Below are 25,885 nucleotides of genomic sequence, written 5' to 3' on the forward strand. Positions count from 1 at the left end.
AATTTCTAAGGTATCATTCTTTAATATCTCTCAATGGATTTAATAAGAAACACAAGATAATGATCTCCTAAAGGATAGACCCTTTTAAATCAACAATAAAATATGCATACTTTTAACAATGAGAAATACACTTTTGGAAACTCCTATTGAATTGGGACAAGTAAATAGTTTGTGCCATTTACAAAGCAGATTCACATTAATCTATGTCTCCCTGCTATCAGTGACTAATTATGGAACGAGGTAGAGAAGATGACAAAAAGACATAAGCTTCTATGGGGGGGGCATTTCAATCTCAAAGTCATTTGCACACGTAAGTCATTTGACCAGGTTCTTCTTCCCTCATATTCCTTGAAAGAACCTTGTTTAGGAAATAGAATGAAAAATGATTTCTTCTAAAACTCCAACTGATCATAGGCAAGATCCAGTGTGTGTGATAGTCTCACCGCCTTCCTACTAAAAATAGCTCTAAGTTAGAAAGAAAGCAATACATTACAGCAATACAAAGAAGGTATTAACATAAAAAAGCATCTTGCCCTACCCCCTCAGCTATAATCTCATACACAGTCCTAGAACATGAAAGCTGTAATCTCAGAGACCAGTCTAGTCCTTCATTTGAAAGATGTGAAAACAGGTTCCAAGACATTAGTCTCCTGCCTAAGATAATACATCCTGTGAAAGGCAAAGGCAGAGCTAGGAACAAAACTCCTGATCCAAGTCCAAAGGTCTTTCCTTTACTAGACCTAGGGCATGAACTGAGGTTTAACCATTAGAATAAGGGAAAAAATCGTCCAAGTTTCACTTCTTAAGCCTACTTTTTAAAAGAACAGCGTTTTCAAAAAGAATCCTTTACCAAAGATTTAGAATTTACATTTGGATGGTAGCTGTTGGTTACCTCAAAATGTCAGTAGTATAACTCTTTTTGTCCAGCCTCATGAAAATAGATCTATACTTAGACCTCTTAGGATAAAATCTTATAACCACTATTAAGCTATCAGTGATAAAATGTGGGAAATGGGGGGCCTAGGAACAGGAAGTGGAGGACTACATTCCAACCACTTATTAGTTATGTTTTGGTACATTTTAAAGAAATTCCAGATTTGTTTATTGATAGAATTTACGGAATGATTTAGTTTCATCAAAAGGTAACATATTCTTCATGAATGTGTATTAATCCGAATAAGGTAGTCCGTCTTCATTTAAAACCATCTGTTGAAAATGAATTTTTATGAGTTGTCTTCTCAACACAGAGATAAAACAGATGTACATTTAACCCCAAACCTCAGAATCGCTCAGCCTATTCTAAAGCTTGATAAGATGTCTAGGATGTCATATACACAAATGAAAAATAAATCTGTTTACCTTGTGCTTTTATAGTTTAATATTTCAAGCAGAACAAAAGTCTGTAAATAAAACTGTTTAGCTTTAAAACCCGATACAGCTCGAAGCCACCCTGCCTTCTGCACACTCACATCACCACTGAACCTTTATTTTTAACACTTTAAAAGAATTAAAATTGATTTGGGCTTACTGGAAATGTCAGATTATTGTCCTAAGATGACAGTGAACAGAAGGGTCCACAGAAGAATAATAGAATTGGCATAAGGGCCAATGACCTTCCTAAGCAGTAGCTTAGAGAGATCGGTCATGAAGGTATGTTACAACTTAATCTGAGAATTTCTAGCTACTTTACACAAGCTCTGTTGCAGCAAGAGACACTAAGTTATTTTCTACTACTAGTAGAATTTCAGAAGACCTTTCTTCAAGAGTCGATAGAAAAGTCTCTTTCTCTGAATGTTAATAGAACCAATTGAAATCTCTCTGAAAGGGTTTGTTCTGTTTTCCGTATCAGCATGTACATGCCTTCAGATCAGGGCCAGGTGTATGTTTTGCTTTCAACATGTCCAGCAAATGCTTGGAGCCCACAAAATGCCTGCCAATGGGAATGAGAATGACTACATGTTATCTTAGAGTTTCTGGGCAGAGAGTCAGAGAGACTTGTTTCAGTCTTTGGCTTGACTGTTTTCTTAGCCAGGTCGATGTCTACTTTTTGAGTTTCAGTTTTTTCATCTTTAGAATGAAGTCTCCCAGTCTGTAACATATGTGAATTACCAAAATCCCATGATATGTAGGGTACTAAGACAGAACAAGAGATATATTAAGAAGTAGTTCTACAGCAAGTCAATCTAGACATCTCTAGTATCTCTTGGACATCTCTTGAAACCCAAAGGCTACAACCATATTATCTCTTGCCTTTATCAGAACCTTCTAAACAATACTGGCTTCAATTGAGGCTCCAGATGTTCTCCATATCTCTGTAAATACATTTATAATTGACTCCAAATTGCAACTCCCACATATACTACTTATTGAATGAAATGTCTTTGTATCAGCACATGGTTAGAAATTATATTCCAACCTGGAGCATCCATAAATGAAACAGAAGGGAAATATACGACCTCCCCTTGGCTAATTAGCAAGTTAATAAAACTTGACTTTTTAGGGTTACAGAGATCACTGTTTTTAGGATTGGAAGTCTTTTGGTCTTCCAACTATTTTTTTTTTTTTTTAACCTTTGGGAGTTATTATCTCTCAGAGGCTCAAGTTTCTCATCCGTTCATAGGAATAGAGAGTATCTCCAGGCGGTGAAATCCCTGCCCACCTCACAGAGTTGGGCTCAGATCACTAACATGAGGTAGTCTGTGTAAACGTATATTGTAATGTTCTATACAAAATTAAAAGTAATAATAGAATGAAAACCAAACCAATGTCTTTATCCTTCCCATTCCCAAGTTCCTGAGTGTTTGTTTTGCTTTGAAAAATGGGTATAGTTTAGGTAAGTGTAATGTTTGAGGTAGAAAGACAGATAAAGAGTTAAAAAAAATTGTCACAAAAAATTGAAGTTGCCCATCATATTCACAGCACCCCTCTCCAAATGCAATACACACAGCATACAATTCAGCATTTATTGTTTCAAAGTGACTACCACAGGAAAAAAATACTTGTTCTTTTTGAATTTATTATATTCCATTTATTTTATTGCAATAGCACCAAATGGCACACTACTACAAACCACCTATAAGACAGTGTGCTCTTGGCCAGGCACGGTGGCTTACGCCTATAATCCCAGCACTTTGGGAGGCCAAGGCAGGTGGATCACTTCAGGCCAGGAATTCGAGATGAGCCTAGGCAACATGGTGAAACCCTGTCTCTACTAAAAATACAAAAATTAGCCAGGTGTGGTGGTGCATGTCTGTAACCCCAGCTACTTGGGAGGCTGAGACACAAGAATTGCTTGAACCCAGGAGGCAGAGGTAAGACAGTGTGCTATTTTGGAAATGGTATATGTTGTAGAGGTGTTTAACTTATAAACAATTACCTGTTAATTTTATATATGTATTTTTATTGTTCACTTTGTGGATTTTCTCTGCCAAACCTTAAATCCCAAACTGGCTTTCCTTTGTCATTTCCCTACAATGTGGAGCTATTTCTCTCCACCCACACACATTCTCAAGTGTATATTTTGGAAATGAAAACCTACTTATTATTATCCTAAGCAAAACTAAGTTATGACAGTAAATCTGCTGCCAAAACATAGTCAGGACACCTTCCAAAGGCAAATACAAATGATATGAGGCCATCCATTTTTTACCTACTTCTCTACTCCTCTCCAGGAAAAATAATCTACTTTATTGTTTTGGTTCAGATGTATTTTCCTTTAGTTTACCTTCTTTTCTGCTGCTTGAAATATGCACTCAGCTTGGTCAGATTAATGCAGTGATAATCTCAAATTTAAAATGAATTTAAGAGAGTCACCTAAGGAACATGTTTTTAAAAATAGAGATTTCTCAGGCCTTTCTTCTAAGTGTGTTAATCACTAAATCTCGAGAAAAGCCTGGAAACACATATTTTAACATACATCATGGGTGTTCCTTTAGCCCATTTGGAAAACCACTGATCTCATGCAGATCTGGATGGGACCACATTTGAATCTCCACATCTGATTGTTCAACTGGACATTGTCTTAGCCCTATGGCTCTTCTGAGAGCTTTCAGTGTCTGAATCCTGTCAGTGAGGACCTTTCATCACAAAGCTCAAATAATTCAACTGTACTTTCTTCATTTGGAACCTTATTTTAATCCTGGATATAAATATTGCAAAGCCATCAAGTTGCCCAAATTAAGATAAACAGATACACAAAGTGCACTTTTAAATGTAACCTACTTACAGGGAGCAGAGGTTTTATTTTTGAAAACCTATTTACCTACTTTCACTTTCCTTTTGGAAAAGTGTGTTGCTTACAAAATGCAGCTGGGGCAATTTACTCCTCTAAGTATTCAATCAGATTTTCATACCAATTAGGATAATTATAAGCACAATTTAAACAGATTTCTTAATTATAGCTACAAATATCTCTCAGTGAAAACAAGTCCCAGAGCTTTTAACAAAAGAGTTTTCTGTAAATAGTAGGTGAGCACTAATTTCCACGCCTCACATCCGTGGAAAAAAATATTTCTTCTAGCATCCATTTGCAAGTCATAAAGAATATCCTTCATCCTCACTCCTAATCCTATAGGCTCAGACCCACATTTTTTTGGTGTCAAATATTTGGGCATACATCACCTCACACTGACACCAGCTAAAAACAATATCTCTGGACCAATTCATCAATTAAAGAGTGTGAAGTTGTCTTGGATTTCTTTCACACTCAGCATGGAGTGCCTCATTTTTATTCTTGCTAAGAAAACACTTGCCTAAGAAGCAAGAAGGGATGGGCTTGCCGTATTGTGACTTAGCCACTACTCTCTGGTTCTGTAGAGTCATGATGGAAAGCATGGTACTCACTCATACCTGACTCAGCTTCACATGAGAGACAGTGGACTTGACAAATGCTTCAAGAAGGAGTTCAGCCGGGCGCGGTGGCTCAAGCCTGTAATCCCAGCACTTTGGGAGGCCGAGACGGGCGGATCACGAGGTCAGGAGATCGAGACCATCCTGGCTAATACGGTGAAACCCCGTCTCTACTAAAAAATACAAAAAACTAGCCGGGCGACGAGGCGGGCGCCTGTAGTCCCAGCTACTCGGGAGGCTGAGACAGGAGAATGGCGTGAACCCGGGAGGCGGAGCTTGCAGTGAGCTGAGATCCGGCCACTGCACTCCAGCCTGGGTGACAGAGCGAGACTCCGTCTCAAAAAAAAAAAAAAAAAAAAAAAAAAAAAAAGAAGGAGTTCAGACAGGTTAAGTTCAGCAAAAGGCCACAATCCCCCTGACTGCAGGCCAAGTGATCTATGTTCAGAGATATGCCAACTACACAGGGAGGGAGCAATGCATAATTCATCATAATTTTTTTGGAAAGCTAGAATATATTTTGCCATGAACTTTCCCCTTTCATTTTGAAATCTAAGTGTTGTCAAGGGAAATGGAATCATAGAGCTCAACTGTCAAAAGTAATCTTGAGGGAGTTGTTTAAATAATAGAATTTTATTTAATTAACCCTTCTGAGTGTCTGTGGGGTGCCTAGAAAGCATCACTCAGGTGTGCACAACACAGAAAAGACACTGCTCTCTGAAAAAATGTCATGTCAACAGAGACTTGACAGCTCTATGATGTCAAGGTTAATCACTGAAAGCAACATATAAAGAAAACATTCAAAAATCATTCAAAAAAAGAAAGCATAGATGGTAAAAGCTAAACTAAATGTTAGGAATCCACACATATAATCCCTACTGTTTAGAAAAGGAACTGCAGTTTAAAGTGGTAAAATGATTACAAAATAGGTCTGCGAAAAAGAGATAATAGAACTGAAGCATTCTAACTTCTATATAAAATCTACCTCTTCTCATTGCAAATGAAAAGCAAATGGAAGCTTCCATAGGTTATAGAATATTTTTTCTTTCACAGCCTTACATGTTTATATATCCAGTCAAACATCATAGATAATGGAAAGACTTCAGACTTTGGAATAATAGTAAGTCTAACTTCCCATTTGATTGCCACTAACTGAAACTACATAGATGTAAAAATGGGATAAAGCAGGGGCCTCAAACTCCAAAATGTAGAGAGTCCAAACATGTACAACAAATGAATGAGGCAAGACCAGTGGACACCAGAGTAAACCAGAAACATGTACCTTTTCATTGTTTGTTGTCATGAGGGTATGTGTGCCCAGGGCTACCAGACTGTCCTACTTTTCTTAGTAAAGTCAGAAGTCCAAAAATTTTTTACAAATTCTAATTTTTAAGTGGTAGCATATCACTTAAACATTTTGAAACATTGGGAGAGTCCAATAATACCTATTTGATGGCTGCATTTAGACTGTGAACTGTCAGTTTGCAATCCCTAAGTGGAGCACATCTGGGCAAAGAAAACACAAGAAATGATGCCAGATAAAAAACAATTATATTTTTAGAAGGAAAAAGTATTGCTTCCTTTTAATGTAAAAAGCATATAACTCAAAATTTTGTGATTCAAACTGTGAGAGCCTAAATGCAAAATTAATAGTGCTTTAACTCAGTAAATATGCACAAATAGTAAAGTTGTGAAGGCATTGAGCTAAGTGTTATAGGGGATATAAAGATGAGTGTGACACTAGCCTTGCCCTCAAGAAGATTACTCTTTCAGAAGGTAGGAAATAGAAACACTGAGAATACAGGAAGAATATAATGTATCATTAGAGGGTTTGTATAAGGTTCAGAGAAGGAAGAACTTATATTTTCATTAAAACCACAAAAAAGTTTTCTCAAAGAGTGAGTGAACTGGGCAGCAGAAACCAGATTTCTCAGCCAAGCAGCAGATTAATTTCTGCTGAACACCTCCCAGACACAGTCTAGGTATGTGGGATACAGTCATGAATAAGGCACAGGAGACCCTGCTCTCAAGAAGCTGACATTTTATTGTGGAGGGACAGACAATGTAAAAAAAAGCAAACCAAAAAAGACTTTCAAATACTGAAAACTGCTAAAAAGAAAATCATCCAGGGTCCAGGGACAGACCTCCCTCATCCATTTATTGTGGTAGCATCATTCACTCTGTACATCCCAGGAACCTGAAAGGCCAAATCTACATCTGAAAACAGGTTGGGCTAATCTTCTTAAAATTCCATATTCTTCACCACTAGAGAAAAATGTGCCCTCTCAAACTATCCATTGTTATCTTTTCATCACACATATGGTAATAAGATACAGAGCTGGGGGCCTGTGTAGAGTGGGCAGGAAAGATGTCTCTGGAGCCATCACATTTAATTTAGGAAGCCAGACATGAGTAGTTTTGAAGAGTGTTCTATGCAAGAGGAACAACAAGAACTAGGCCAAGAAGGGAATGAGCTGGACATACTTCAAGAACAGAAAGAAGGACAGTGTGGCGGGAACAGTGAACAAGATGCAGCACAGAAATGTTGAGGTCAGGGAGGTAGACAGTGGCAAGTATTTCAGGCCATGGCAAATAGTTTAATTTTCTTCTAAAAATTCAACCTTTTGAAACATTGGGAGAGTCCAATAATACCTATTTAACGGCTGCATTTAGACTGTGAACGGTCAGTTTGCAATCCCTAAGTGGAGCACCTCTGGGCAAAGAAAAAGTTTCAGGGAAAACTTTTTCTTTTCAGGGAAAAGAAAAGTTTCAGGGAAAAAGTCACTGAAGGATTTAGAACAGGAAATCAACATGATCTGATTTAGGCCTTAAGGAGATCAGTCCAGTTGGCCTTTGAAAGATGAAGGGTGGGGAGGGAGTGGCAAGTGTGAAGGCAGGGGGACCAGTTGGGAGGTCGTTTCAGCATTAATACCCTGCACTGTGCTTCAGTAAACATGCCATTCCTCTTGCCAACATGCTATGCTTCTTACTGGTTATGTAAAGGAGGTTGTAGTTAGCTCCACCCTTATCACATGACCAAGACAGTACAATGATCCCTCTGGTAGACACTGCCATGACAATATTGGTAAAAATACATTTTCATCTTACATAGCACGTGTTGGCATGCCTGTGAAGGGGTTTTAGTATACTATTTGACATGGCACACCAGCTGATAACCAAGTTAAAGGACTGATTTAATTTGAAGAGGTAAACTTGAAGAAGATAAGTAACAGCTGTTGGGGCAATGGTTCAGGGAAAGAACAAGAAATTGAGAAAGTATTATTTGCTACCTCAAACGTTGCTACGAACATGTTTGAGTTTCTTCTTCATTCATTTAAATAATATTGCCTAAAATGATAGCAATTCACATCATAACGTAGCCAGATATTTACTATGTTCTTTGTAATGGTGATTACATTTTCCTCCAAGGGAGTATATGTGCACAAACAGTTTAATTTTTTAAACTGAAAATTGGGGAACCATTAGAGTAAATGTTCCTTCCCCAGTGAAGAATGATTATTTAACAGAATAATTTACCTTCCAATGTGGCCACTGAAATGATTACAAAGATACTTCTGAGATTTTTTTTTTTTTAAATCATAAGACAGTAAAAATTAAAGCCAATACATTGGAAAAAAAGGAATGAATGATTTTTCTGGGGTTAGATACACTCTGTATCTAGAGACAGAAGCCAAGAGCGACAGAGAAACAAAGTGACAAAGACAGAGAGAGGGAGACAGAGACAGACAGACACAGAGACAGACAGACACAGAGACAGACAGACACAGCGTTCCCAAGAGACAGACACAGGACACTCTTACAGAGCGAAAGACACACTCCAAAAGAGGGAAAGAGCAAGAAAGAATTAAATCTAATATCTACTTCCATAAATAACAAAAACCACAAAATGCATAAAAATACATGATACTGTTTATGTATATATTATAGCACTTATGTCTATGCATTATGTATATGTTGAAATAGTATAGATACATAAATGTATGTAAGAGTATAAAAATGGAAAAGTATTCAAATTCCTGATAATAGTTATCAGGAATTTGATGTCCAATGAACATGTCCAATGCATGGACATGTCCATGCATGTACATGCGCATGTGTCTATATGAAGCTATTAAATTTCTGTTGCAGTCTTCCTTGCGTTTGCCTATTTTTTAATATCTCAAAAGACAAAAAGACGGATAGCCAGGTAGGTCAATTCTGAAGAACTTTTTATGATGTGACACAAAACCAATTGTTAAATTTCACAAATGTCCTTTTAATTGCTGAGACCAAAATGCCTGTAGACTGAAATAAATAAATAAAATTAATAAATTATAATAAATAATAAATAAATAATAAAAAACGACTAGAACACAGTGCATTACATTTGAGACAATGGTGAATAAGGGGAAGAATACTGTCTCAAAAGTGCAAAAAAACAGATCCCTGCTTCAACAGTAAAACCACAACAGATGATAAGAAACAGTGTATGCCTGACATTCCTGGAGTTGGTCAGCCTTGAAAGTTTCCTTTCTACTTCTGCCAAGATCATAAAAAAGGAATCTCTGACCCAATGGGTTCAAAACACAGTGTGTTTTTCAACTGCTAGTAGACTCATGCCATGGCCTGGAAGAATCTAGGTACACTTCAGAATTTTTAAGCACAAAATTAAATAATATTACCCTCTAGCTCACTAAAATAATTCACCAATATAAGATTCACACAAACAAAGCAATTGTGTTCCGGAAGCAATATTTTAATGAACCTATAATACAGCATTTGCATTATATACTTTATATAGGCATATATTTGTTATAAATTATGCACATCATAACACACGTAATCATAAATATACATATATATTAGGTTTTTGTTTTTTGGTTTTTTTTGAGACAGAGTCTCGCTCTGTCACCCAGGCTGGAGTGTAGTGGTACAATTTTGGCTTACTTCAACCTCTGCCTTTTGGGTTCCAGCGATTTTTCTGCCTCAACCTCCAGAGTAGGTGGGATTACAGGCATGCACCACCACACCTGGCTAGTTTTGTATTTTTAGTAGAGGTGGGGTTTCACCATGTTGGCCAGGCTGGTCTCAAACTCCTGGCCTCAAGAGATCTGCCTGCCTCAGCCCCCCAAAATGCTGGGATTACAAGTGTGTTGCCATGATGCCTGGCCTAGATAGTATATATTATTACAAGCCAGTTGAAATGATCAGTCTATGTGTATGCCTGTCTTTCAATTTTGTTAATGAAGAAAGACATTTATATACTTATGTAAATATTTAAGGTCAAACAGAATAAAGGTGAGCAAAGAAGAGACTCTTATTTCCCATGGAGCATAAAATAATGAGACTGATAATCCTACAAGAGCCATAAACCCTACAGGTCACATTTAAGGAGAGTAATTCCTTATTTCTTCCAAAACAATTTTCTCCAAGTACAAATGTTTAGAAGGCCCCAAATAGTCACAATAGCCTCCTCCATACAGCTCTAAGTAGAAATTTATTTTCAAGCACAGCTGACAGAAAGCTGTAATTACATCTGCTATTGTCCCTGTGCTGATAAGAAAGGAACGCTTTCCTCACCATTCACTGCAGCTTCTGTGTACAAGAGCCATAGCAATTTACGGCATGTGCTCATTAGCTGGGAAATCCACATGCCAAGTTCTGCCATCTTTTGTGGAGATGGCAGTTAGAATCTGAAAGTTTTGGTTTTTATTTAGTTAGTTTAACTCATCAACTCTTTTTAAGTTCATTGGACATTGATTTGAAGCCATAAGGACTTACTTTGAGAAACCATCTGATCCTTTCAAAATAGTCTCTTGTGAATTTTCAACTTATTCTTTACATTGTTAACTATGCTTGCACTAAATGAGGATCATAAAAGAATTTTAGCTTTTTCATTTTACCAATCCGATTTCATACCAAAAGCCATTAGGTTACAAAAACATGTTTCCTCAACTCACAGTCATAATTTCTGAGAAACCTTCTGTACCCCTTTCGATGGTCCTCAGAAATATTTATGAAGCTCAACCCCAGCCCCAGTCAATTCTACAATTTTGACTCTAGACTTGCTGTGTACTGTGTGAGAAGATATTAGAAGAATCACATGTTCAATAAATATTAATTGCCTACTGTACAACATGTATTATGCAAAAGGATAAAAGGAAAATAAGAGATATAACATATCTGCAAGAACTGTAACAGAGAAATACCATGAAATAAGCAGAGAACAATGAAAAACATTAAATATTAGAGTTACACCTATAATTTACCCATATCTTTGCATAGTACAGTATTTTACACAAATAATTAAATAAATAAGCCATTTAAATAATTCTCCTTTAAGCATAATTACTTCCACTAAATATTTTAATAAAATCTTTTTAAATGCATTATGTATTTGCCTACCTTTATAAGCAGAAAGTATAACAAATCAACCTTTCATTAATATGGAGTTTATCAACATATCGATATTGTACTTTTCCGTAACAGTGAGAGTCTTGTGTACGTTTGAGTTATGTGTAGCTCAAGCTCCTGTATGGCCGAAAAATTTCTTGAGATTTTGCACTCATTTTGATCATTTTTAATCCATTCCTTTACCATCAAAATGTCACAGAAACAATGCTGAAGTGAAAAGCCAGATCAGGAATTTACACCCAAAGTGATCACTGACCACGATGGAATTTCAAATCAGTCACTTGCGACCAACGGAAAACTCATTTTATCATATTTAAAATGATGAAGTGTGATACACACTACAAGGGAAACTATGTTGTTACTTTTTGTTTGTTTGTTTTGTTTTGTTTTGTTTTGAGATGGAGTCTCACTCTGTTGCCCAGGCTGGAGTGCAGAGGTGTGATCTCGGCTCACTGCAACCTCTGCCTCCTGGGTTCAACCAATTCCCTTGCCTCAGCCTCCCAAGTAGCTGGACTACAGCTACTCATATTTTAAATATGATAAACTAATTTTATAATATTTAAAATGAGTTAAAATAGATGCTTTCCAAGTGTTCTTCCAATTCTAAGAGGCTATCTCTCACAGGCTACTGATGAAAATGTGAATTGCTACAACCACTATGGAAAGCATTTTATTTTGTCTGGTCAAGTTGAAATTACACATATTCTATGACTCTTTGACTTAGGAAGTCGACTCAAGAAATCCACTGCAGTCAATTCCACCCTGAGAAACATGTTCAGGATATTTTAAATAGCATAATTTATAATATCTAAATATTCATCAACAATACAATAGATAAATTATTGCATATCCATTCAATGGAATACTATATAGCAATTAAGATGAAATACAGCCATATGCAACAATATGGGTGAATCTCACAAATGTGATTTTGAATTTGATTTTAAATTTTTGTAAGTCACAAAAAATACACACTACATGGTTTCATTTCTATAAAGTTTTTGAAAAGCAAAATTAAAATATTAGTATAGGAATGCATACTTAGGTGGCAAAACTATAAAGATAAGTCAGGAAAAGGTAGTTATACTCACACGATAGTGATTAATTTTATTAGGAAAAGAGAGGTTGCGATAGGGAACGTAGTTTTTCACTTTATAGAAATTAAATAAGCTGGGAACCAAGGATTTTATATCCAGATAAATTGGTCCTCGGGTATAAAGTTCACAAACAGTTATGAATAAGCAAGACTTCAGGGAATACTATTCCTAAGAGCCCTTCATGAGGAAGGCTATTAAAGATTAAACTTGAGTCAACGAATATAACCAGAAAACACTGATCTAAAGATTGGTAGCGAGCATTAAATACGTATTTATCTGAAGAACTAAAGACTACAACTAAAGGATGGCTATAAAGAAACTACATTATTACATTTTGTTTGTTTGTTTTGTTTTGAGACAGAGTCTCACTCTGTCACCCAGGCTGGAGTGCAGTGACGCAATCTCGGCTCGCTGCAACCTCCATCTCCTGGGTTCAAGCAATTCCCTTGCCTCAGCCTCCCGAGTAGCTGGGACTACAGGTGCCCATGACCACGCACAGCCAATTTTGGTATTTCTAGTAGACAGGGGGTTTTGCCGTGTTGGCCAGGCTGGTCTCAAACTCCCGACCTTAGGTGATCTGCCTGCCTTGGCCTCTCAAAGTGCTTACAGGCATGAGCCACTGGGCTGGAAACTGTATGTTATGTAACGCCTGAATGATCTGACAATAGAGAGTACAAATACCAAAAATTAGGAAATAATGAAAATGGTGAGATTAGGTGAAAAATAGAATAAACTCGACATCTGATAAAAATTAACTCTGAATAAAAGGATTTTACTTCAAATTAGAGGCTGTGACAGACAAAAGAGATCAAAGTTACTTGCTGATCTTGATGTTGTTTATAGTAAGTTACCAATAGTCCACTTTTAGAAATATGTATTAGGTTATTATGAAGTTACTGGTACATGTCTAAGCATCTGAACAAAAATTTAAACCTTTCTCTATAAAACCAAAAATAGAAAAGGAGAGAGCGAGGTGGAACAAGATGGCACAATAGAAAGTTCCATCAATCATCCCATTAATGAGCAATAAATAATCACCTGAAGGTGCAAAACTTACTGGTAATAGTAAGTACACAGTAAAACACAGAATATTATAATACTGTAACTGTGCTGTGTAAACTACTCTTCTCCTAGATAGAGAAAATAAATGATGAACTGATCAAAAATAATAATTACAACAATTTTTCAAGACATTCAGTACAATAAAATATAAACAGAAACAATGTAAGTTACAAAGCAGAGGGACAAAGTTAAAGCATAGAGTTTTTATTAGTTTGCCTTTTGCTTGTTGTTTATGTAAACAGTGTTGTTATAAGTTTAAAATAATAGGTTATAAGATAGTATTAGCAAGCATCATGGTAACATCAAACCAAAAAACATACAATGAACACACAAAAAATAAAAAGCAAAAAATTAAATCATATCACCAGAGAAAATTACCTTCAATAAAAAGAAGACAGGAAGAAATGAAAGAGGAAAAGAAGACCACAAAATGAACAGAAAGCAAATGACAAATTGGCAGGAGTAAGTCCTTACTTGTCAATAATAACATTGAATATAATAACATTGAATGTAAATGAACTAAACTTTTCAATCAAAAGACATACACTGGATGAATGGATGAAAAAACGAGACCTATTAATCTGTTGGCTATGAGAAACACACTTCACCTATAAAGACATACACAGATTGAAAATAAAGGGATGGAAAAAGATATTTCATGCCAATGAAAACCAAAAAAGAACAGGAGTCACTATACTTATATTAGACAAAATAGATTCCAAGGCCAAAACCATAACAAGAGACAAAGGAGGTCACTACGTAATAATAAAGGGCTCAATTCAACAAGTGGATATAACAATTTAAAATTTTAAATATACAATCAACACTGGGGAAGCCAGATATATAAAGCAAATATTATCAGAGCTAAAGAGAGAAATAGGCTCCAATACGATAATACCTGGAGACTTCAACATGCCAGTTTCAGCACTGGACAGATCTTCAAATCAGAAAAATCAAAGAAATATCAGGGTTAATCTGCATTATAGACCAAAGGAATCTAATAGATATTTATAAAACATTTCAACCAATGGCTGCAGAATACACATTCTGTTCCTCAGTACATGGATCATTCTCAAGGATAGGCCATATGTTAGGTCACAAAACAAATCTTAAAACATTCAAAAAAAAACTAAAATAATATCAAGTATCTTCTCTGACCACAGTGGAATAAGACTATAATAACAAGAATAATTTTGGATATTATACAAATACATGGAAATTAAACAATATGTTTCTGAAAGACCAGTAGGTCAAGGAAGAAATTAAGAAGAAAACTGAAAAATTTCTTGAAACAAATTATAATGGAAACACAACATACCAAAACATATCAGATATAAAAAAAGCAGTATAGGCCGGGCGCGGTGGCTCAAGCCTGTAATCCCAGCACTTGGGAGGCCGAGACGGGCGGATCACGAGGTCAGGAGATCGAGACCATCCTGGCTAACGCGGTGAAACCCCGTCTCTACTAAAAATACAAAAAACTAGCCGGGCGAGGTGACGGGCGCCTGTAGTCCCAGCTACTCCAGAGGCTGAGACAGGAGAATGGCGTAAACCCGGGAGGCGGAGCTTGCAGTGAGCTGAGATCCGGCCACTGCACTCCAGCCTGGGTGGCAGAGCAAGACTCCGTCTCAAAAAAAAAAAAAAAAAAAAAAAAAAAAGCAGTATAAAGAGGGAAGTTATAGCTATAAGTGCCTACATCAAAAGAGGGAAAAACTTCAAATAAATAATCCAACAATGCATCTTAAGGAATGAAAAAGGGAAAACCAAACCCAAATTTAGTAGGAAAAAAGTAAAGTCAGAGAACAAATAAAATTGTAATGAACAATACAAAAGATCAATGAAACAAAAAGTTGTTCTTCTAAAAGTTAAACAAAATGGACAAACTTTAGCCAGACTAAGAAAAAAAGAGAAAGAAGATCCAAATAAATAAAATAAAAAATGAAAAAGGAGACATTACAATTGATACTGAAGAAATTCAAAGGATCATTAGTGGTCACTGTGAGCAACTATATGCTAATAAATTAGAAAATCTAGAAGAAAAGGACAAATTCCTAGATACATACAACCTAGCAAGATTGAACCAGGAAGAAATCCAAAACCTGCACAGACAAATAACAAGTAATGAGATTGAAGTTGTAATAAAAAGTCTCCCAGTAAAGAAAGGCCCAGGACCTGGCTCTTCACTACTGAATTCTATCAAACATTTAAAGAATAACTAATATCAATCCTACTCAAACTATTCCAAAAAAAGAGGAGGAGTGAATACTTCCAAATTCATTCTGTGAGGCCAACATTACCCTGAAAATAAAACCACACAAACACACATCAAAAAAAGAAAACTACTGGCCAATGTTACTGATGAATATTGATGCAAAAATCCTCAACAAAATACTAGCAAACTGAATTCAACAACACATTAGAAAGATCCTCCATCATGACCAAGTGGGATTTATCCCTGGAATGCAAGGATGGCTCAATACATGGAAGTCAATCAATGTGGTTCACTATATCAAGAGAATGAAGGATAAAAATCAGGTGATAAATTCTATTGATGCTGAAAAAGCATTTGATAAAATTCAAGATCCCTTCATGATGAAAAAAAAAAAACCTCAAAAACTGAGGATAGAAGGCACGTACCTCAACATAATAAAAACCGTATATGACAGACCAACAGCTAATATATTGAATGGGAAAAAACTGAAAGCCTTTCCTCTAAGATCTGGAACATGAAAAGGATGCCCACTGCCACCACTGTTAATTCAACATGGTACTGAAATTTCTGTGCTATGTTGGACTTCTAGTACCAAGGAAGCAATAGAAAAATGAAAGAGAGGAAATTCAAATTGGAAGAATGAAGTTAAATTATCTTTGTTTGCAGATGATATGATCTTATATTTGGAAAAACCTAGACTCCACAAGAAAAGTATTAGAACTGATAAACAAATTCAGTAAAGCTGCAGGATACAAAATCAACATACAAAAACCAGTAGCATTTCTATATGCCAACAGTGAATAACCGGAGAAAGAAATTAAAAACTAATCTCATTTACAATAGTCACACATACAATCAAATACCTAGGAATTAACCAAAGAAATAAAAGATCTCTATAATAAAAACAAAAAAACACTGATGAAAGAAATTGATGAGGACACCAAAAATGAAAAAATATTCCACATTCTTAGATTGGAAGCATTAATCTTGTTTACATGTCCATAGTACCCTAACCAATCTATAGATTCAATGTTTCCCTATCAAAATACCAATGATATTCTTCACAGAAATAGAAAAAAAACTATATGAAACCACAAAAGACCCAGAATAGTCAAAGCTATCCTAAACAAAAAGAACAAAATTGAGGAAATCACATTACTTGACTTCAAATTATACTATAGAGCTACAGTCATCAAAAGAGCCTGGTATTGGCATAACAACAGACATATAACCAAAGAAACAGAAGAGAAAACTCAGAAACAAATCTGCACACCTACAGTGAACTCATTTTTGACAAAGGTGCCAAAAACATACACTGGGGAAAAGACAATCTTTTCAATAAGTGGTTCTGGGAAAACCAGATACCCATATGCAGAAGAACGAAACTAGACATCTATCTCTCATATGTACAAAACTCAAATAAAAATTGATAAAATACTTAAATCTAAGACTGCAAACTATAAAACTACTATCAGAAAACCTTGGGAAATAATCTCAGGACACTGGTCTGGGCAAAAATTATTGAGCAATATACCCCAAAAGTGCACATAACCAAAGCAAAAATGGACAAATAGGATCGCATCAAGTAAACAAGCTTCTGTACAGCAAAAGATACAATCAACAAAGTGAAGAAATAACCCACAAAATGGGAGAAAATATTTGCAAACTTCCCATCTGACAAGGGATTAATAAGCAGGCTACATAAGTAGCTCAAACAACCCTATAAGAAAAAAAAAGTAGATAGTACAGAGGTAATAGTTTGGGAGGATGGCAGATAGGAGACAAGGCTAACATGCAGCTCCCACTTGGACAGACAGAACAGCATGTGGAGACACACATTTGCCCCAAGAACCACCACAGGAACGTACCAGGAAAATTTACATAATTCACAGATCCTTTGAAAGGAGCAGCATACCACTGCAAATTCTGTGAAACAAGCAAGAAACTGTGAGTTCCCCAAGTGTGAGATGGGGGAAAATCTGCCTCTGAACACACTTCCCCACTGGGGAATCTGAAAATACAGATCAGGGAGAAAGGATTTAACCTTACCTAGAGCTGAAATTGATTTAAGGAGTCATGATAAATATAAAAGTAGAAGCACCAACATGAAGTACCTTGCAAACACTCTCAGTCTTCAGCTTGAGCCCAGGGAAGCAATCTCTGATTATACATCACAGGGGTTCTTGGGGGAAGTAGCCAGCAGAATTAGGAAGGGTGTTCAAAGGGTGAAGGAATCTTCCAACTAAAATTGGTAGTGGTTTCGACTAGGCACAAATTTTCTTGAGCAAAATCCAGGGGATGAGTGGGAGTGCTAAAGGTATGAGTACAGAAGCACAGGAGACACTGACAAAGGAGTCAGCAGACAGGGAGGGTCAAGGTCTGAAAGCCATGCTTGCTTTTTCAGCAGGGAAGCTCACACCCTTAGGCAGGTTCTCAACAGGGCACTGCAGGAGTGAAACTGGTCTCACCAACTGGTGAGCCTCTTGCTACCAGCTATCCCCCACTTCCCTGGCAAACTATATGAAACAGCAGAGGCAGCCAAGGTCTCCTATGGAATATAACCCCATTGGCCTGAGAACCATTCCCCATTCTCCCACAATAGCCACAGCAAGCCCCCGCAGCCCCTCCAAGAAGAGCCTGAGCCCAGACTTGCCTAACCCTGCCCTCACTTGATGGCATTTCTCTGCCCTGGGAACCAAACACAAAATACAGAAACTCTTTGGAGCTTTATGGCCCTTCCCATTGCCTGAAAAATGAAAATATTTATGCGTCCAACTTAGGGCAAACTTAGAGCCCCCTACTACTAAAGCAGCTGGTGCTCTCTTGAAAGCACCACCCCCTGGCTGGAGGCCAACCAATGCAGCCCATTACAGCAATTCATGACAGAATAACTCCAATCCCAGGAAGGAGAAGATAACACCTACTTCCACTGCTTGAAACATTCTGGCTAACCAGAGGTCCTGAGTGTGTACATATGACGACTTCACTGCTAGTATAACCAGCATCTGAGAAAGCTAGCACACTAAACATATCTAAAACCAAGGACTCTGACAGAATCTACTTCTTTCCTCTGACACCTCCACCAGAGCAGGTGCTGGTATCCACAGTGGGGAGACATGAAGACAAATCACAGGAGTCTTTGCAGACATTCCCCACCACCAGTCTGGAGCCATCTTGCCCCACTGGGTGATTAGACCCAGGAGAGCAATAACAATCCCTGCAGTCTGGCTCCCAAGTAGCTCCACCCTAAGGGATGGGGGAGAGCACCACGTCAAAGGATCAACCCATGGGATGAGAGAAATGAACAGCAGGCCTTGAGTTCCAGAATTTTCCACTAACATAATATATCCAACTTAGAAGAAACCAGAAAAGTAATTCTGGTTATATGAAAATAGGGTCCTATAACACCTCCAAAAGATCACACCAACTCCCCAGAAATGGATTCAAATTAAGATGAAATATCTGAATTGCCAGATAAAGAATTCAGAAGGTTGATTATTAAGGTACTCAAGGAGATAGCAGGGAAAGGTAAAAACCAATTTTCAAAAATTCAAAAAGCAATATGGGATATGGATTAAAAATCCTCCAGAGAGGGGGGCGGAGCAAGATGGCAGAATAGGAACAGCTCCAGTCTCCAACTCCCAGCGCGAGCGACACAGAAGACCGGTGATTTCTGCATTTTCAACTGAACTACTGGGGTCATCTCTCTAGGGAGTGCCGGACAATCGGTGCTGGTCAGCTGCTGCAGCCTGACCAGCGTGAGCTGAAGCAGGGCGAGGCATCGCCTCACCTGGAAGCGCAAGGGGGAAGGAAATCCGTTTTCCTAGCCAGGGGAACTGAGACACACAACACCTGGAAAATCGGGTAACTCCCACCCAATACTGCGCTTTAAGGAAACAGGCACACCAGGAGAATATATCCCACACCTGGCCGGGAGGGTCCTACGCCCACGGAGCCTCCCTCACTACTAACACAGCAGTCTGCTGCAATCCATCGGCAAGGCAGCAGCGAGGCTGGGGGAGGGGCGCCCGCCATTGCTGAGGCTTAAGTAGGTAAACAAAGCCGCTGGGAAGCTCGAACTGGGTGGAGCTCACAGCAGCTCAAGGAAGCCTGCCTGCCTCTGTAGACTCTACCTCTGCGGACAGCGCACAGCTGCAGTCCAATAGGGGAAGCAGCGGGGGCCGGTGCAGACGCAAACGACTCTGTCTGACAGATTTGGGGAGAGCCGTGGATCTCCTAACGCGGAGGTTGAGATCTGAGAACGGACAGACTGCCTGCTCAGGTGGGTCCCTGACCCCTGAGTAGCCTAGCTGGGAGACATCCCCCACTAGGGGCAGTCTGACACCCCACACCTCACAGGGTGGAGTCACCCCTGAGAGGAAATTTCCAAAGGAAGAATCAGACAGGTACACTCGCTGTTCAGCAATATTCTATCTTCTGCAACCTCTGCTGCTGATACCCAGGCAAACAGGGTCTGGAGTGGACCCCAAGCAATCTCCAACAGACCAACAGACAGTCCTTCTGACTGTCAGACGGAAAACTATCAAACAGGAAGGACAACTATACCAAAACCCCATCAGTACGTCACCATCATCAAAGACCAGAGACAGATAAAACCACAAAGATGGGGAAGAAGCAGGGCAGAAAAGCTGGAAATTCAAAAAATAAGAGCGCATCTCCCCCTGCAAAGGAGCGCAGCCCATCGCCAGCAACGGATCAAAGCTGGTCAGAGAATGACTTTGACGAGATGAGAGAAGAAGGCTTCAGTCCATCAAACTTCTCAGAGCTAAAGGAGGAATTACATACCCAGCGCAAAGAAACTAAAAATCTTGAAAAAAGAGTGGAAGAATTGACAGCTAGACTAATTAATGCAGAGAAGATCATAAACGAAATGACAGAGATGAAAACCATGACACGAGAAATACGTGACAAATCCACAAGCTTCAGTAACCGACTCGATCAACTGGAAGAAAGAGTATCAGTGATTGAGGATCAAATGAATGAAATGAAGCGAGAAGAGAACCAAAAGAAAAAAGAAGAAAAAGAAATGAACAAAGCCTGCAAGAAGTATGGCATTATGTAAAAAGACCAAATCTACGTCTGATTGGGGTGCCAGAAGTGAGGGGGAAAATGGAACCAAGTTGGAAAACACTCTTCAGGATATCATCCAGGAGAACTTCCCCAACCTAGTAGGGCAGGCCAACATTCAAATTCAGGAAATACAGAGAACGCCACAAAGATACTCCTCCAGAAGAGCAACTCCAAGACACATAATTGCCAGATTCACCAAAGTTGAAATGAAGGAAAAAATCTTAAGGGCTGCCAGAGAGAAAGGTTGGGTTACCCACAAAGGGAAGCCCATCAGACTAACAGCAGATCTCTCGGCAGAAACTCTACAAGCCAGAAGAGAGTGGGGGCCAATATTCAACGTTCTTAAAGAAAAGAATTTTAAACCCAGAATTTCATATCCAGCCAAACTAAGTTTCATCAGTGAAGGAGAAATAAAATCCTTTACAGACAAGCAAATGCTTAGAGATTTTGTCACCACCAGGCCTGCCTTACAAGAGACCCTGAAGGAAGCCCTAAACATGGAAAGGAACAACCAGTTCCAGCCATTGCAAAAACATGCCAAAATGTAAAGACCATCGAGGCTAGGAAGAAACTGCATCAACTAACGAGCAAAATAATCAGTTAATATCATAATGACAGGATCAAGTTCACACATAACAATATTAACCTTAAATGTAAATGGACTCAATGCTCCAATTAAAAGACACAGACTGGCAAACTGGATAAAGAGTCAAGACCCATCAGTCTGCTGTATTCAGGAGACCCATCTCACATGCAGAGACATACATAGGCTCAAAATAAAGGGATGGAGGAAGATCTACCAAGCAAATGGAGAACAAAAAAAAGCAGGGGTTGCAATCCTAGTCTCTGATAAAACAGACTTTAAACCATCAAAGATCAAAAGAGACAAAGAAGGCCATTACATAATGGTAAAGGGATCAATTCAACAGGAAGAGCTAACTCTCCTAAATATATATGCACCCAATACAGGAGCACCCAGATTCATAAAGCAAGTCCTTAGAGACCTACAAAGAGACTTAGACTCCATACAATAATAATGGGAGACTTCAACACTCCACTGTCAACATTAGACAGATCAACGAGACAGAAAGTTAACAAGGATATCCAGGAATTGAACTCATCTCTGCACCAAGCGGACCTAATAGACATCTATAGAACTCTCCACCCCAAATCAACAGATATACATTCTTCTCAGCACCACATCGCACTTATTCCAAAATTGACCCTATAATTGGAAGTAAAGCACTCCTCAGCAAATGTAAAAGAACAGAAATTATAACAAACTGTCTCTCAGACCACAGTGCAATCAAACTAGAACTCAGGACTAAGAAACTCAATCAAAACCGCTCAACGACATGGAAACTGAACAACCTGCTCCTGAATGACTACTGGGTACATCACGAAATGAAGGCAGAAATAAAGATGTTCTTTGAAACCAATGAGAACAAAGATACAACATACCAGAATCTCTGGGACACATTTAAAGCAGTGTGTAGAGGGAAATTTATAGCACTAAATGCCCACAAGAGAAAGCTGGAAAGATCTAAAATTGACACTCTAACATCACAATTTAAAGAACTAGAGAGGCAAGAGCAAACACATTCAAAAGCTAGCAGAAGGCAAGAAATAACTAAGATCAGAGAAGAACTGAAGGAGATAGAGACACAAAAAACCCTCCAAAAAATCAATGAATCCAGGAGTTGGTTTTTTGAAAAGATCAACAAAATTGACAGACCACTAGCTAGACTAATAACGAAGAAAAGAGAGAGGAATCAAATAGACGCAATAAAAAATGATAAAGGGGATATCACCACCGACCCCACAGAAATACAAACAACCATCAGAGAATACTAAAATGCCTCTACGCAAATCAACTAGAAAATCTAGAAGAAATGGATAATTTCCTGGACACTTACACTCTCCCAAGACTAAACCAGGAAGAAGTTGAATCCCTGAATAGACCAATAGCAGGCTCTGAATTGAGGCAACAATTAATAGCCTACCCACGAAAAAAAGTCCAGGACCAGATGGATTCACAGCTGAATTCTACCAGAGGTACAAGGAGGAGCTGGTACCATTCCTTCTGAAACTATTCCAATCAATAGAAAAAGAGGGAATCCTCCCTAACTCATTTTATGAGGCCAACATCATCCTGATACCAAAGCCTGGCAGAGACACAACAAAAAAGAAAATTTTAGACCAATATCCCTGATGAACATCGATGCAAAAATCCTCAATAAAATACTGGCAAACCGGATTCAGCAGCACATCAAAAAGCTTATCCACCATGATCAAGTGGGCTTCATCCCTGGGATGCAAGGCTGGTTCAACATTCGCAAATCAATAAACGTAATCCAGCATATAAACAGAACCAAAGACAAGAACCACATGATTATCAATAGATACAGAAAAGGCTTTTGACAAAATCCAACAGCCCTTCATGCTAAAAACGCTCAATAAATTCGGTATTGATGGAACGTACCTCAAAATAATAAGAGCTATTTATGACAAAACCACAGCCAATATCATACTGAATGGGCAAAAACTGGAAAAATTCCCTTTGAAAACTGGCACAAGACAGGGATGCCCTCTCTCACCACTCCTATTCAACATAGTGTTGGAGTTCTGGCTAGGGCAATCAGGCAAAAGAAAGAAATCAAGGGTATCCAGTTAGGAAAAGAAGAAGTCAAATTGTCCCTGTTTGCAGATGACATGATTGTATATTTAGAAAACCCCATCGTCTCAGCCCAAAATCTCCTTAAGCTGATAAGCAACTTCAGCAAAGTCTCAGGATACAAAATCATGTGCAAAAATCACAAGCATTCTTATACACCAGTAACAGACAAGCAGAGAGCCAAATCAAGAATGAACTTCCATTCACAATTGCTTCAAAGAGAATAAAATACCTAGGAATCCAGCTTACAAGGGATGTCAAGGACCTCTTCAAGGAGAACTACAAACCACTGCTCAGTGAAATCAAAGAGGACACAAACAAATGGAAGAACATACCATACTCATGGATAGGAAAATCAATATCGTGAAAATGGCCATACTGCCCAAGGTGATTTATAGATTCAATGCCATCCCCATCAAGCTACCAATGACTTTCTTCACAGAATTGGAAAAAACGGCTTTAAAGTTATAGGAACAAAAAAGAGCCCGCATTGCCAAGACAATCCTAAGTCAAAAGGACAAAGCTGGAGGCGTCACGCTACCTGACTTCAAACTATACTACAAGGCTACAGTAACCAAAACAGCATGGTATGGTACCACAACAGAGATATAGACCAATGGAACAGAACAGAGTCCTCAGAAATAATACCACACATCTACAGCCATCTGATCTTTGACAAACCTGAGACAAACAAGAAATGGGGAAAGGATTCCCTATTTAATAAATGGTGCTGGGAAATTGGCTAGCCATAAGTAGAAAGCTGAAACTGGATCCTTTCCTTACCCCTATACGAAAATTAATTCAAGATGGATTAGAGACTTAAATGTTAGACCTAATACCATAAAAACCCTAGAAGAAAATCTAGGTAGTACCATTCACGACATAGGCATGGGCAAGGACTTCATGTCTAAAACACCAAAAGCAACGGCAGCAAAAGCCAAAATTGACACATGGGATCTAATTAAATAAAGAGCTTTTGCACAGCTAAAGAAACTACCATCAGAGTCAACAGGCAACCTACAGAATGGGAGAAATTTTTGCAACCTACTCATCTGACAAGGGCTAATATCCAGAATCTACAAAGAACTCAAACAAATATACAAGAAAAAAACAAACAACCCATCAAAAAGTGGGCAAAGGATATGAACAGACATTTCTCAAAAGAAGACATCCATACAGCCAACAGACACATGAAAAAATGCTCATCATCACTGGCCATCAGAGAAATGCAAATCAAAACCACAATGAGATACCATCTCACACCAGTTAGAATGGCAATCATTCAAAAGTCAGGAAACAACAGGTGTTGGAGAGGATGTGGAGACATAGGAACACTTTTACACTGTTGGTGGGATTGTAAACAGATCAACCATTATGGAAAACAGTATGGTGATTCCTCAAGGATCTAGAACTAGATGTACCATATGACCCAGCCATCCCACTACTGGGTATATACCCAAGGATTATAAATTACTCTACTACAAAGACACATGCACACGTATGTTTATTGCGGCACTATTCACAATAGCAAAGACTTGGAAACAACCCAATGTCCATCTGTGACAGACTGGATTAAGAAAATGTGGCACATATACACCATGGAATACTATGCAGCCATCAAAAAGGATGAGTTTGCGTCCTTTGTAGGGACATGGATGCAGCTGGAAACCATCATTCTTAGCAAACTATCACAAGAAGAGAAAACCAACACTGCATGTTCTCACTCATAGGTGGGAACTGAACAATGAGATCACTTGGACTCGGGAAGGGGAACATCACACACTGGGGCCTATCATGGGGAGGGGGAAGGAGGGAGGGATTGCACTGGGGAGTTATACATGATATAAACGTTATGCACATGTACCCTAGAACTTAAAGTATAATTAAAAAAAAAAAATCCTGCAGAGAGAGGGCAGCAGTTGGCCGAATAGGAACAGCTCCAGGCTACAGCTCCCAGCATGAGCAACACAGAAGACAGGTGATTTCGGCATTTCCAACTGAGGTACCAGGTTCATCTCACTGGGGTATGTCAGACAGTGGGTGCAGGACAGTGAGTGCAGCCCAACGAGCAAGAGCCAAAGCAGGGCAAGGCATTGCCTCACCCGGGAAGCACAAGGGGTAAGGGAATTCCCTTTCCTAGGCAAGGGAAACTGTGACACACAGCACCTGGAAAATCGGGTCACTCCACCCAAATACTGCACTTTCCCAAGGGTCTTAGCAAAGGGCACACCAGGAGATTATATCCCATGCCTGGCTTGGAGGGTCCTATGCCCACGGGGCCTTCCTCATTGCTAGCACAGCAGTCTGAGATCTAACTGGAAGGCAGCAGCAAGGTTGGGGAAAGGGTGCCTGCCATTGCTTAGGTTTGAGTGGGTAAACAAAGCAGCCTAGAAGCTCGAACTGAGTGGAACCCACCGCAGCTTGCCTCTGTAGACTTCACCTCTGGGGACAGGGCATAGCCAAACACAAGGCAGCAGAAACCTCTGCAGA

Source organism: Trachypithecus francoisi, unplaced genomic scaffold, assembly GCF_009764315.1.
Source record: "Trachypithecus francoisi isolate TF-2019V2 unplaced genomic scaffold, Tfra_2.0 Lachesis_group13, whole genome shotgun sequence".
Classification (NCBI taxonomy): Eukaryota; Metazoa; Chordata; class Mammalia; order Primates; family Cercopithecidae; genus Trachypithecus; species Trachypithecus francoisi.